At 37.3% G+C, this 15,841-nt stretch overlaps 2 non-coding genes across 2 annotated transcripts; both read right to left on the bottom strand.

Annotated features, from left to right (window-relative positions):
- Positions 1–9,124: 9,124 nt before the first annotated feature.
- LOC121419463 lies at positions 9,125–9,310 on the bottom strand. Its single transcript, XR_005970603.1, has one exon. It is a non-coding gene; the product is annotated as a U2 spliceosomal RNA (small nuclear RNA).
- Positions 9,311–10,389: 1,079 nt separating this feature from the next.
- LOC121419457 lies at positions 10,390–10,581 on the bottom strand. The gene has a single exon (XR_005970597.1). It is a non-coding gene; the product is annotated as a U2 spliceosomal RNA (small nuclear RNA).
- Positions 10,582–15,841: the final 5,260 nt, after the last annotated feature.

The following is a 15,841-nucleotide window of genomic DNA, read 5'->3' as shown; positions in this document are numbered from 1 at the left end:
TCACTGATTACATAATGCGAGCGCGAAGCGCGAGCTGAAAATTTTTGATATTGAGGGCTAAAAATTGACATTATAAGCGCATTGTTTTGTAATCATGATACTTAACTGTCTCGCTAAACAAACAATGCGAGCGCGAAGCGCAAGCTAAAATTTTTGTATATACTGATCCTAAACAAGGAAATTTTAGGATTATATTTTAGAATCTATTAAGAGTATAAATATCTCACCATAGTCATCTAATGCTATTGCCATCCTTTGCTGATTTTGTTAGAATTACATCTAAACACAGTCATGAAGCACCTTTTGTAGTCATGTAATCATGATTATCATACGCATCTTACTAATCAAATACTGCAAGCGCAAAAGCGCGAGCTGAAAATTTAGGAAATATAGACCTGAAGAGGGGCATCCTAAGGGTTGTTTGTAGGAATTCTCTAAGACCCTTCGTATTTGACTAACCAAATGATGCGAGCGCGAAGCGCGAGCTGAAATTTTTGTATATATTGACCCCAAACATGGATATTTTAAGGACTATAGTTACGAATCCATTAAGTCAGAGTATACATATCTCACCATAGTCATCTAATGCGAGTGCCAAGCGCTTGCTGATTTTGTTAGAATTACATCTAAACACATGGAGCACTTTTTGAAGTCATTGTAATCATGATTATTATACGCATCTCACCAATGAATTACTGCGAGCGCGAGCTGAAAATCTAGGAAATTCAGACATGAAGAGGGGCATTCCAAGGCTTATTTGTAGGAATTCACTAAGACCCCACGTATTTCACTAACCAAATGATGCAAGCGCGAGCTAAATTTTTTTATATTCAGATCAGAAAAATTGACATTTTAAGGACTGATTTTAGGAGTTCATGAAGAGCAGAAATCTCACCAATCCACTAATGCGAACGTTAGCACGGACAGGAAGTGTTTTATATTAAGACCTTAAAATAGGGCAATAACTTTCAGTAGTCATGAAAAAGAAGAATATATCACTACTCAAAACAATAATAACTCTAATTGCGAGGAAATATATTATTTTGTTGTATATTGATTTGAAAACGGGAGGCTTTATTACAGCAGGTTTATATATCTCGTTAAAAAGTCTATGCGAGCACCAGGAACAATGAAGACACAATTAAGCAAATAATGTTTCATAAAGTTGTGAAAAAATGCTTCTTATGTTATATAACATAATATAACACTATGATAAACAACAATTTCTTCTTTCCCCACTACGTTTCTCTTCCTTTTTCCCTCTTTTTCTCTTTTTCCCCGTTTTTTTTTCGGCCAGCCGATTGGGGGGGCACGTGCCCCCCCATGCCCCCCCGTAGTTACGCCACTGGTTACAAAGTAAAGCAAAATATAATATAACATTTTGAAATGAAATAGGAACCTTCTGGAAAGCAAAGCTTGTGATCGAAGGTTTCCTTCAATAAATAAGTCATATTAATGCAAAAAACAATATATATCTATATATAATATACAAATCATATCGTTCTTGTTGAAGTTCAAAATATATATAATATACAAGTCATCATATCTTTCTTGTAAAAATTATATGTAAATCCTTGTTAAATATGTATATTTTTTACATATTCTTTCAAGTAGAAGATAAACAACACTGTTAGAAAAAATAAAAGAAGTTCCTGCAGCAGAGTCTCGAGAACACCTGTAATCTTACCGAATTGCGTAATAATCATTCTGTAAATTCATAAAACAAGATTTTTTCTGCAATTTAACAGAACAGGTCTGTTTAAAAAGGGGAAAAGGGTGTTTTATTCAAGGAAATTTGTAAGATTCCATACATCAAATACCAATTTCCTGTAAGATTACGCAATTCGGTAAGATTACAGGTGTTCTCGAGACTCTGCTGCAGGAACTTCTTTTATTTTTTCTAACAGTGAAGGCTGGATTATATTACAAGATATGAAGAAAAGTGAAAAGGACACACAAGACAAAAAACGTTGCGAAAACAGGACGTGACAGAACGGTACAAGAACAAGACATGACAAAAAGCTATACCAAAACAAGACAGACGAAATATTACAAGAAAAGACAAATAAAAAAAAGACAACAACAAAAGACAAAAACGAGTAAAAGAAAAACAAAAACCAAATCTGCACAGGTAGATCGAATGAAACCCCCCTCCCCTCCCTCTTCCCCTCTCTCTCTCTCTTTCTCTTATTCTCACTACTCAGGTGTGTGTGTGTATGGGGAGCCTGGGGGGCTTCCTATTGTTCCATGCTACATGAGGAGAAAGAACGAATCGACCTAGAATACTTGTCTTGCTTTGTTATTTATTGTTCACCTGGAGAAAGACAAATCTTTTATGGGCCTTTCACACAATGCAGGCGTGTTTATCAAAGCTGTTCCTCAAAGTTACGCACAAAATTTTACAAGTAGATTGACAATAGAAGCAGGGGCCGCGGAACCAGGGGGAGGGGGGGGGGCAGGGGGCCATGCGTATCAGGGCCCCGTTGCATGAAAAGCTACTATTATAGTAACTTTGCCATCCAATGGTAATTACCATGGTTACAAGGCTCAACAACCAATCAGAATCAAAAATTCCATGAAAGTTACCATTGGATAGCAAGGTTACCATCACTTTTATGCAATGGCCGGGTCCCAGAAGGTGAGAATACCCATCAATTTTTAATTTTATGCATGTTCAGACCCCCCTCCCAACTTTTGAATTCGTTCCTCGTGGCCCCTAGAGCGCAAATGACCCATTTAAAATCCAGTCACATCCACGATATATCGACTCCAAAACATATTATAGCCTATCGCTGTAATCGGGCTCGAGTCATTTTCTTTGATGTTACTGTAAAGCATAACCGGTGAGTCAACATATTTTAATGGGGAATATGGGGGGGAGACATGACTTACACGTGACGAAGTTTTATTTGATTGGATAAAAGGTACATTATACGCTGTTAGAAAAACATAATATAACATAACATCTTTTACAGAAGTAATATTAAAAACAGATTTTATAGAAAGAACTTAACCAAATCATTATGTAAATTGCTATAACAGGAAAGATTTTATTTTTTTTTAAATTTTTCTACAATTTTAGAGAACAGGTCTGTTTTAAAAAAGTGGAAAACAGTTACATTGCAATGAATTTATAAGGTTGCATACACCAAATACCAATTTTCTGTAATTTTACACAAATGCATGTAAGACTACACAATGTAGTAATATTAAGGATGTTCTCGAGTCTCTGTTGCAGGAATTTTTTTTAAAGTAGAAAGTATTGCCCATGACACTCTATAGTACTTTTATTTCTTCATTCTCTCCGTGCACAATGTAATTTTCTGCACATGCATTTACCCCCCCCCCCCATCACGAGAGGGGACAATGATAAGGAGTAAGAGTGGGGCGCGCGAAATTTGGAATTTTCAATGACATTAAACAATGCAAAAATCAAACTAAAGAAACTTATATAAACAAGCACATATAAGCAATAGTTTTCTCAAACTGGAATTAGTATTTATTGACATTCCTTGAATTAAAGAGGAAGTCACTTCATGAAGAAAAGTTTGTTTCGAAATATTAGAAAATATAAATAAAACAAAGTATTGGTGAGGTTTATAGAGCAAAAAGGGAGCAAATTCCATCGATTAAGAAAATAAGTTTTAAAATTTTAACATTTTGATCTGTGAAGTCATATACGAGCAGCTGGTCCATTATTCTATTATGTAATATAAAATCATACTACATTAAACCCAAATTTTGCAATGATTCATGATGACTTAATTGTGTTTCTTTCAGGAGAGGGCTTGAAATGATTTGTTTGACAGTATACTGCAGGTAAAATAAAAATAATTTCCTTTTTTTTTAGAAATGACATTTCAATCCCTTTTTTTAAGTGGGGAAGCTGCTCCCAAATGAATTTTGATAACTGTTATTCTTGACGAATTTTCTTCAAACCTCCGTTATCATGGTTATTTTCATGATTTTTTCCTGCTATTTTCACAATAAACTTTTCGTCTTGCTAAACCACCATTTTAATAAGACCATCCAGTATTGAAACATGAGTGGCGCTATATCGGCACCAGCTCCAATGCCTTGTTCACGTAGTGAGAAACAAATATAGGAAGGAAGAAAGAAGACTCAAAAGGAGAAACCTGGATCGTGCCATTATTGTTACATTACATTACTGAAAGAAGGAAACGTCACCTTTTGGTTGTCTAGACAAGCACTTCACTCACTGCAAGGGGCGCTAGACTATTTAAATATGAATAATGCTTGGAGCTTTGAAAACAGACAAAGAAAAGAAAAGAAAAGGAGTGAAGTGGGCGAGAGAAACACATAAAAAATGAAGAGGAGGGAGGGTGAAAAAATTAAAAAGGTAAGAAAAGAAAAACACGAAAGGTCACAACAGAAATAAGTTGAAAAATCAAGATTTGTTTTTTTTTTGTATTTTCATTTATGTGTTATTTCATCCCCTATTTAATTCACCTTCTTTTTTGGTCCGTCTGTTTCCCCCTCCCCTTTTCACATAAAATATTTGATTTAAGAAATAAGACTGTATACCATGTATATCAAGATAATCAAAATAAGGGAATCACGGTAATAGCCATTTAGCTAAAAGAAATTGAGATTGAAATAAAACAAACACCATGCAGGAAAGGCCTGTTTACCAGCGCTCACTCGCTTCGGTCTCTTGACAAAATAAATGAATTAATTAGAACCGATTAAATCAAACAAAACAAACGCCACTGTAGTTATACTGATTATAACTTATCATTTTATAGAATCTTGTTAAGTCTATCGAATAACCATTAAAATTGCCTCTTTGGCAAGACATTTGCTACCTGACACCTGGGTCAGGCGGGGGTCCGTTTCATAAAACACATACTTGTTATTGTAACAAATTTACAATAACAGTTGGAGTTAAGCTACTGAAATACTTCAATGTGATTGGCTGATAGTAAAATCGTAATAAAATTGTGCATGTATTAGTCTACAATTAAAGTTTTATCAAACGGGACCCAGATGAGGTAATTGGCGATAACCCACATGAATGCTGAAACGCCTTTTCGGTAGCTATATGTCAAAACATGAGCAATAATCGTGGAGCGCTCACTCGTATATGTTTTAAAAGGTGTCGCAACAAAATGACTATGAAGCGAGGTGGTGTATTATATAGGATAGGCAGGCCCATTTTGTATTTTCCTGACGATGGTGTTACACTTTGTTAATTGTGCATGACATGCATCGCTCGCTCGCACTCTGTAAAAGGACATGTAAAAGGATATTTCGAGATATGAACAGAAGATTGACTCGCATTATGTGTATATTGACTACGAAAGTACGTTTTTATTGCGACAGAGAGTATACTGGTTTTATCTTGCTAATATCCGCTGTATGCATAGGCGGATCCAGCTTTTGGCGAAAGGGGGGGGGGCGCACTGCCGAGCGGCGCACATATTTTTGCACTTCACCGGCGCCATAAAAGAAAATGTTGAAAAAGAAAAAGGGGTAATGCCTGACCCTGTCAAAACACGCACACGCACACACACACATGCACACACATATATATATATGAATCATATCATATAGATATGACTCTTGAGAGAGAGACACATATTTCACCGACAAATTAATGCGAGCGCGAAGCGCGAGCTGAAATTTTTAAAGTATACTGACCTGAAAACAGGAAAAAGGTGCCTGTTTAGGACTGTTTGTAGTAACTCATGAGGAGGATACATATCTTACTACACAGATAATGCGAGTGCCGAGGGCGAGCTGAAATTTACTTATATTCTGACCAGAAAGCTTGATATTCTAAGCATTCTTGGTACCAATGATTAAGATGGGTATCTAAAAAAAATGCGAGCGCGAAGCGCGAGCTTAAAATTTTGATATTTCGATCTGAAAACATTACAGTTTAATGTACGTTTTAATAAAGAACAAGATTATATCCAACAAAAGATTATTGCAAATCGAAGCGGGAGTTCTTTTGAGGTTCAGAACTAAAAACGGGACATTCTATTCACCTATTTTAAATCATGAAAAGTATGGGGTTTTGCTACAGAAATGATGCGAGCGCGAAGCGCGAGCTGAAAATTTTTATGTTCCAATCTGAAAAGCGGATAATTTGAGCACGATTTTTAATAAAGAACGAGTTGTGTAGCTCAATCTCATTTGCTGATTTCTGTGTAACATTACCATCTTATTGTTTTTGCACATGCGGAATTATTGGGGGAGGGCAAAACGATCATTCTTGACCGCGGCGCCGATCTAGATTTGGTTAGCAATAGGCCCTTCTTCATTATTCTACCGGCGCTTATTTATTGAAATCAGGGGACGCTGATCATTCTTGACCGGCGCCGATTTAAATTTAGGTGGCGCCGTTTAAGACAAAGGCATGCAGCGCCGATTTGTCTTGACCGGCGCCGATAGTACTGATTATTTTTACCGACGTTACGTAAGATTCAGGCAGCGGCAATCCATAATCGACTGGCGCCGATCTAGAACCAGGAGGCGCCGATTATTCTTGACTGGCGCCGATTTATAACCAGATGACGCCGATTGTTCTTGTCCAGCGTCGATTTAGATTTAGGTGGCGCTAATTATCCTTGATCGGCGCCGGTTAAGACTCTGGCAGTGCCGATTTTTCTTGACTGGCGCCGATTTATAACTAAATAGCGCTGATTATTCTTGTCCGGCGCCGATTTAGATTAAGGTGGCGCTGATTATTCTTGATTGGCGCCAGTTATATGCAGGCAGCGCACTGCTACCGGCGAAGTTGTTGGGAAAAGGGTAGTTAAAAGAAAAAATAAGGAAGATGATATGATTACGCTTTGCTGGGGATAGTCTTTCCTTTACTGTTGCTAATGTTATATCAGTGTATATTTTTTTAAGCAGCGCCTTTTCCCTTTCTTTCCTTTATTTTTAATTTTTCAAGCGGCGCCTTTTCTTTCTTTTACTTTTTTTTATTTTTTTATTTGCCGCTCAAATATTGGGGGGGCGCGCGCACCCTGCGCACCCCCCCTGGATCCGCCGATGGTATGGTTCTAAAATGGCAAATACACTTAATATTTGCCTATATTTTCTAGGACCTGCCCTGCGCAGAGATCCCTCGTGTACATGATTTGACTAACGGGTATTCAGCGGAGCAAAATTATTGTCAAGCACTGCCATCAAATATATATAAACATTATTCTGTACTCGATGACGAAGTTCTCATTTTTTATATTAAAGAAAATGATGCTCCTTTTTTCTTCGCTGTAAGGTTCATGTGTTTATTTTGACACAGATAAGGTAATACATATATGGATATTGCAATTAAAACCAACAGGTGACAACGAATAAAATACATAAATAACTTGAGTGGCATTCCAAATATTGAGATAAAAATTTATTGCTATATGCAGATAAATGACCAACATTTTTAAATTTGATAACACTTGCACCAATTTCAATTCTACAAGAGTTGTTATTCATGAATGTAAACAAAACCTTACCGGGGAAATATAGATTTACACAATAAAAAAGTTAATTTTCTTTATTCAACGCTGCTTAATATAATGAACAACTAAGTTTAATTTTTGATAGTGAATTATCAATTAATTAAGCATGTGCAATGACTGGAAAGTTCATATAGTAAACAGAGTTGTACAGATTTTAAACAAGAGTTTTTACTATGTAAATATGTGGGGGATCAGGCGAACATTTCATTTCCATTTCATATAGCGATATCGATATGGATTCAATTAATGAGAGGGATTTCACTATAATATAGGCTTGATCAGTCACATGATATACACAAATGGCCCGTTGTATATTAAAACTTCAGAGTTTATTTAATTTCACCTAGGACAGAATACGAATTGTATATATAGGTATCGAGAATATAGGAAGTATGAACTCAAAAAAGCAAGAGCTTTAATTAGCACAGACGACAGAAGCACCAAATGCGGAGGAAGTGCACTGTATAAAATATTGGGTAAAATCTAAACCAGCACGAGGATAATTATGTGTCCAACCAATTTCGGGCAGTATTTTCATATTGTCCAGTAAGGCTGAAAGATAAGCAGCAATTACTTTAGTATGGGGAAAAAATTTCAGCACACTGGATAAATAACAATGCCCAAAAGAAATGCCCAATGTTGGTTGGACAACTAATTGCCCTCATGGAGCATTTTTACCTAATATTTTTTTAGAGTGTGGGGTAGTAAGAGGGCCAAGGATCTCCTTTATGACGTCATGTCAAGATCTCAGTGACCCAAAGGAGTGGACTTCGACATCATGTCCGGAATGCCAGTTTCCCTCTAAGAATGTTGCACAATTCATCTGGATAATAATCACTTTATAATGAATAGTTAAAAATATAGAACTGAGATTTATCAAGCGATTTACACCAACATTACCAAATACATATCAGAATTTAACATTGCTTTCAAATCATTCAATCAAATAGAAAACGTTTAATACTATTCAAATGATATACCATGTATACAGAACTATAAGAGATATTGACAAATGTATCATCCTCAATCCTAGTTAAGTTAGGTCGATTATTTGATTTATCATATTTGAGGGACTTTATAAATAGAATTTTAACAATTTGAAATTGTTTCGCCCTGAAGCCTATACATTATACAAATCGCATACACCACAGTCATGAATGAAATAACTAAGAACTAGGAAACGGATAGTATCTTGAAACCCTTATTGTACCGGGTCTCTTTTGGTTACATTATATTCATATGATTAAGTCCTTCATTTAAACAAGATCTTGAAAGATACTATGACACGAATCACGAATTCCTTTCATAAGATGCGCATATATGTCGATGTCGTCTGAATGGATGGTGGTCACTTTCTCATCATCCAAGGGAGTGTATTGTGATCTAGTGGTGCTGACTCTCGCCTTCAATCAGACGGCCGTGGGTTCAAAGCCCAAATGACCTTGACGTTATTTCCTTCAGCAAAAATATCCACAATTGACCTAAAAAAGAGAAATCATTGGAAGATAATGAATAACATTGGACACTGCAGAAATTTTAGGAAACAAAATGCAACGTATACTTTCTAATTCTCAGAAGATAAATTGAAATAAAGTTTCTAAAGTTATGATTCTTTCTTTGGTTTATTGTTACCCCTTGAGGGGTGGGCCGATCCCGGAGGTACTACAATACCGGGCTAACCCGCGGCCAGGACGGAGCAAGCCCCTATTCCATGGCCTAAGTTCAAAAATCAGTTTAATATACAAGCGACTCGGTGAGTCGCGTTTCAGATATTAAGCTGAAAAGGAGAGATTTATCAACATATAAAAAAACTCAGCAGGTACAGTTTAACAAATCATATTATGTTGATCCAACGGTATAAAGGTTACCGAAGGATGAAAATTAAATGGGGTAACATCTAGATATCATGTGGGACAATGCTTGTTTAAAAAGCATTACGTTGTGAAAATAAGAAAAGAAATTAATGTGCAAGGGGATTTCATTTTTGTTTTCATCGTGCCTGTTTGGCTAACAGGTATTTACGTATATTGTCAGGAACATAAATGTTTGGAAATAATAATGAGTACATTGTTTGAAACATAATTGATTGTAAACAATACATGTCATTTGTATTGCCGGACCAGTGACGCGCTCGATGTAAATGTCTCTGCTGCCTTTGATGAGATCGATGCAGCAGAGACGCCTCATCAGGCCTCTGTAACGGCGAGAAATGCCGAGACGGCCAAGAGTCAGGTTGTTGTCCCCCTGCCACGAACCAAGGGAGCCTTTTACGAAGGCATGGACCTCGACATACATGCCACGGCTGGCCATATCTTGACGCAGTGTCTCGTACTTCGTGACTTTTGCGTTGGCAGCTGTGGAGAGGGCATCCGGGCCATTGTCGAATGGGATGGTGATGTCGACAATGGTCACCTTGTCACCCTCAACCACTGTGATGTTGGGTCGCCGTGGACATGTTGGTCTTGGTAGATGCCTCCGTGGTGGATTGCCTTCACCAGACGTTCTTGTATCAGGTTGTGCCTCCGGCGGATTGGAACCATGTTGGTGGAACGGCAGTTGTAGATGATGTGAGGCAACATCTTCAACTGGTGACACCTTCGGCACTTCGCGTGGACGTTCCGCATCCAACGCCGAGAAGCAGCATTGGTGGGGGGGGGGCAGTTCAAACGGGCTCGGTGAATAATCATCGATCACCTTGACATTATTTCCTTCAGCAAAATATGTATCCATTCTCGGCCTAAAAAGAGAAAACATTAGAAGATAATGAATAACACTCGAAACTGCAAAAATTATAGGGAACCAAATGCGACGTATACTTTCTACTCCTGAGAAGATATATTGAACTAGAAATAGATAAAGTATTTTTTATTATGATTCTTTCTTTGGTTTATTGTTACCCCTTGAGGGGTGGGCCGATCCCGGAGGTACTGCAATACCGGGCCAACCCGTGGCCAGGACGGAGCAAGCCCCTATTCCATGGCCTAAGTTCAAAAATCAGTTTAATATACAAGCGACTCGGTGAGTCGCGTTTCAGATATTAAGCTGAAAAGAACAGATACTACACATGATCTTAGCCAAAAGGCCGAGAAGCGATACCGATTGAACGTTTTCAAAGTATATGATTAATTAATTCAACCTTTTTAGTTCTCGTTGGAGAAATACAACTCCCTCCATATTTGCCCGCGTGGCGCATAAACGAAGAGTAATTACGGAAAATGGCCAAGACTCATCTGAAAGTAAATGTTAACATGAATCATTTGAAAAACAATGGGAACCTAAGGAACTAATAATCTGCCTGTCGTTTTAAAAACTTTGGATAAAATTCTGAATAATTATAACGTCTTCATATGCGATTCAAAATGCATTTGCTATACAAGCATGTATATGGAGATTAGTCTTTGACATCAGCCGCTATAATGATACGTAATTCAATAATTTTGAATATTTCATCATGTTATCATTATTATCCAACACAATCTTACTATGATATATAATCTTATATAGAATGGCCAAATGAGATTAGGATTGAAATTGTATAATCTAACAAGATAATGAAAATGCTACACATTATCTACATGCCGTGAACTCATAGTACGCTTTCCTAGACTATCTTCACCAGCTATTATCGAGCGCGCGACCATTCGCACAATAGAACGAACGGACGCACAACGATCGCTCACGATGACGTATAAGGACCATACATATGCTAATAACTCATGACTATGCATAAGTCCCGCGCTTTTTCGCACCATGTTCGCACACACGTGCAGCTTGCTGCCAATGACGAATGCAAGCTATTAACTGCAAGCCTGAAACTATACATGCGAAATATACCAACAATCGTGGAGCTACGAACGGACTGCTCATGGGGGCAATAGTAAAAATTATTGCCCTAAAATGATATTGAGACTATATGGTCCTACTAGTTTTTCCGACTGAAGATCGAGGAAAAATTTGCAGTTCATATATTGTCAAGATCGTTGACCTGACGGGAAAGGGCTTCACTGTTTCCTGAATTAAACACCGATTTTTTCCCCCTGGCGGGCAATATACAGTAGTAAAAAATATAGGCCTACCCTGCTAAAAATTCGATGTGGCCGGTGTTACGTGAGATATAATGTGGACTAACTGCACGCGAAGAGGAAGGGGGGGTGAGACTCTCAGAAGGTTATTCATGATTAACTCGAAAAATGATTTAGTGAGTGTGTACAGCTGTGTTGTGACACGAAAAAAAAAATGAAAATTTCAAAATATAATCCTATTTTACATCCGATAATGAAGAAATTGCAGGGATTTACTTGTTTTATTTCTTCTTAAATAAACTTGTTGTTTTAGTGGATTTGACTTTTAAATGATATTTTACAACAAAAATTGATTTCAGGAAAGCCAATATATATTTAATAACATAATTATATCAGTTACTAAACTTCATAAATTAATGATATTGGGTTAGAGTCATCATCACGCATATATTTATCTCAGTTTTAAAAATATATAGTCAAATCATACATCATTCTATCAAGGAACGGAGCAGGGTCAGTCTATTTTACATCTTACACTCATAGGCCCGTATTCTACTGGTTTAAGCATGGGAAGCCATAAGTATCAAGTTTGTATCAAGTTGTACGTTTCTTATGTTTACTGTGCTCTATCTTTCTTGATTCATCGATGGTGAAGACAATCCTCTATATAGTTATACTTCCTAGACAATTATGAATGATTTGTTTTGAGAGCCAATTGAGCTGAAGTATGATTATCTCTACTGTTAGTGATTCATGTAACAATCTATACTTAAACCACAACTTTGAACCTGAGTTTAAGTTAAACCCTGCTATCAGTTAAACCTGCTATCAGAATACGGAATACGGGCCTTAACAAATATAGGCCTAACCCATTTTTTTCAAAATAAGCTTTTTGTTATTTTTGTACTACATCTTTTTTTTATGTTGTTTCTCAGAGTTACGGCCATATAATTATGTTGATGCAGGGGTGGATTCGGGATTTTCCAAACAGGGGGGAACACATTTTCCCCGAGGAAAATTTGAGTAGCAAAAAAAAGGTCTTCACATTCAAAAGGGGGGGGGGGTCGAGGTCTAAACGGCACTTTTACATAAATACAAATTTTAATTGTGCCTCTAAAGAGGGGTGGCCAGGGCCGGCTGTGTTCCCCCCCCCCTCCCGGATCTGCCAGTGTGTTGAGGTATTTCACAGAATGATACACGTACCGTAGGCTTATACCTATTATGAACACATTCTCTTGAAAAAAAAACGGGGAGATCAAAAACCAAGCTCGTCAAATTGATAATCTGTGACATATAACAGGGGAAGCTGGACATTTGCTCCCACACAAACTGATTTATTTATTTTTTTTGTTATTATGCAATTAACTCTAGTGCACGAGAAGGGGTCCACCAAACGCATCAAGTGAGATAAATCAAGTGAAATATCCTTCTGAAAGTAATTCCTAATGAGTTTTTATTCAGACAAAATTTAAGAACTCCCCCGTTCAATGGACTTTCTCTTTCATTCAGATACTTGGAAATGACGAGAACAAACGATGCCATTCAGCCCCATGCAGTTCCTCGCGGTCGGTTTACAGATAAATCTGCCAACAAACGGTCCATGATGGGATTCTCTCGGTTATGTTTACATAAACTAGGCTTAAATCCCGGCTTAAATGTAGCTCCATGCTTGTTCTAAGCATGGAGCTATTTCTGCATCTATGTTCTAAGCATGGAGCTATTTCTAAGCATCCCTATTGGAATTCTGCACCCAGGTTCTTCACATGCATCCATCGCATACACACCGGGATACACTATGAAGATCGCCTATTTGGTTTGGGTGCTATTTTTTATGATGATTTCTATAATTGAAGCCTAAAAACATATAATTCGCACACTAATACAGCAATTGAAATATTTTGTTACATAATCAATTGAATATTATTTTAATTCTTTGGAGCAACGGGCCCCTAGTTATTTTATGCGAGGCGGAGACCCATGCTTCTTATATTCTCTCAATGATCTCTCTCCAGTCACAGTTGCAGTATACAACAATCCGACAACAATCAAATTAATCACAAGAATCAGTTCAAACATTACCATTAAATGAAAACTTATGAGACAGGCTCATATACTACCTTGATATTTCGGAATAGAAAATGTTAAATGCTTGGATAACTTACCCATGTTACTGGCAAAGGAAGACATCATACACAGTCCAGGGCAGCGCAGCGCACGTGTTCACTCGTCGAGAATATGGCAAGTAGAATGATGGTGTCTTCAGAAAATTAAAGTGATGAGAGCAGAAGAGAAGAGTGACGTAACACTGGACTGTTTCACCGTCGTTGGGTGTGGCAGGGAGAGAAGGGGGGGGAGTACTGTATTCACGGTATTGGGAATGATAATATTTTTAGATACTCTCGATCTGGGCTGGGAGCCTATATTGGTCATGCAAAAACAGGGAATCGTATTCTCTGGCAAAAGAAATGATTTATGTGAAGGAAAATAATCAACATTGAATTGGGTAGAGAGGAGGAAATTTGGGGCTCTTATAGAAAATGAATTCTTTAAATTAAAGAATTCATTTTCTATAAGAGCCCCAAATTTCCTAGCTACAATGGGATAGACTGGCACTATTGCAGATCGGTTAGGCTCGACTTTTCCGTTTGTCATCTACTAAAGTTAAAGGTCATTATGTCCGGCTGAGAATAGTTAATGCTGAATAAATACAGAAAACTCAAACATCAGATTGATTCGATGACTCGATATTCATTTTGTACATGTATTTTCTTAGACCGTCATGAAGTATCATTCACAACAGATACTACCCGCCATATATAGACCAAATTGGTTTGATTCCGGCAGGGAAATGTAAAATCACCATGATTATATGACGGAAATCCTATACATAAAAAAGTCTTTTTCAATATGATTAAATAGATAAGGATTAGTAAGTACGTTTTAGCTCCCTCGTTTGCAGACTGGCTAAAAAGAGTATGTATTCTCCACAAATTAAAATGTTATGATTTTCTTATTTTACATGAAATTTTGATTGAATTGGCAGTGTCCGATTGTCATTGGTGGCGATCCTGGGGATGGGGGTACGTGCCCCCTCCCTCGATTTTAGAATGTTGTACAGGAGCCAATGGGAGAGGGTCAGGGTCACCTCACAAAATCGCTGCCTTATGCCCTGTTCGCACTTTCTCTATATTTACCAAAAGAGACTCGTTGCTTGGTTGGAATTTTAACTTTCAGTAATACCTCAGTCACATTTTGCTCTACGGCGGTCGTACAACGAGTTGAAACAGCCGTATTATTCATTTCTATTCAAACAACCTATGGTACAAAAATGCCAACGGCTGTTTCCGACTCGCCATACGGCCATGCACCGTAGGGGAATGTGACTGCCGCAAGGAGACTAGATCTAGGCCTAGGCTATATCGCAAATCTTTGCCGGGCCTATATAGCCTATTCTAGGGCGCTATATAGGCTAGGCTAGATCTTTAGATCGGCATGTTAAATTCAAGAATACGAAGGCGATTATTTTATTGATATTGTTACGTAGCGTCTCACAAATTAAATTTCACAGAACTTTGTAGATCTAGACTAGATTTATTCTGAGAAATATATCAAAAGAATTATTTTTCTAGTTTGGCATGTTTGGGCATCTACGGCCGCCATGCAATCTACCGGTCATGTGACTGAAACACACGTTTGAATTTCTAGTTCTCTTTTCTTCTTTTCAATTCTACTCTCTTTCCAATTTATCTCATATTAGAGCAAAGTTTCTTTTAGTTTGATCACGGGAAACATATTTTGGCGATGTATTGCAATCGACTTGTCCGTCCCCTACCCCCTGGGTCCAGAGGCTAGTTCCCCGTATACTGGGTCAGCTTCTCCGGCCATCAGATCACCGATGGTTAATTCCATGGATATAAGCAAGATATATGCAATTAAAATTTGTAAATGAAATAAGATAAGAATGAAACAAAAAAATATAATGAAGAAATAAGCACCAGACTTTTCTATATGTTGTCTTATCTGAGAGGATATGACATTATATTGCGATTGAACAATAATAATTTTTTATATTTTAAGATATGGGGCAGCTGCTCGTTTATGACCTCACAAATCCAAAACTTAAAAATTAATTTTTTTCCCTTAATCTCTAATGGATTTTCCTCAATTTTTCTAAAAATACTTTTGAAATGTAAATCACCTATTTAGATTCTGCCATATAATTTTCATGTAGCCAGACCAACCAGCCACCCCCCCCCCTTATGACGTATGAGTTGAATCAAATGTTAAAGGTCACTTTTATTATTACGCCATGACGTAATAATATATATCTTG

Source organism: Lytechinus variegatus, chromosome 7 (genome assembly GCF_018143015.1).
Source record: "Lytechinus variegatus isolate NC3 chromosome 7, Lvar_3.0, whole genome shotgun sequence".
Taxonomy (NCBI): domain Eukaryota; kingdom Metazoa; phylum Echinodermata; class Echinoidea; order Temnopleuroida; family Toxopneustidae; genus Lytechinus; species Lytechinus variegatus.
The sequence above is the reverse complement of the archived record's forward strand: the minus strand, read 5'-3'. Positions and strand labels throughout refer to the sequence as shown.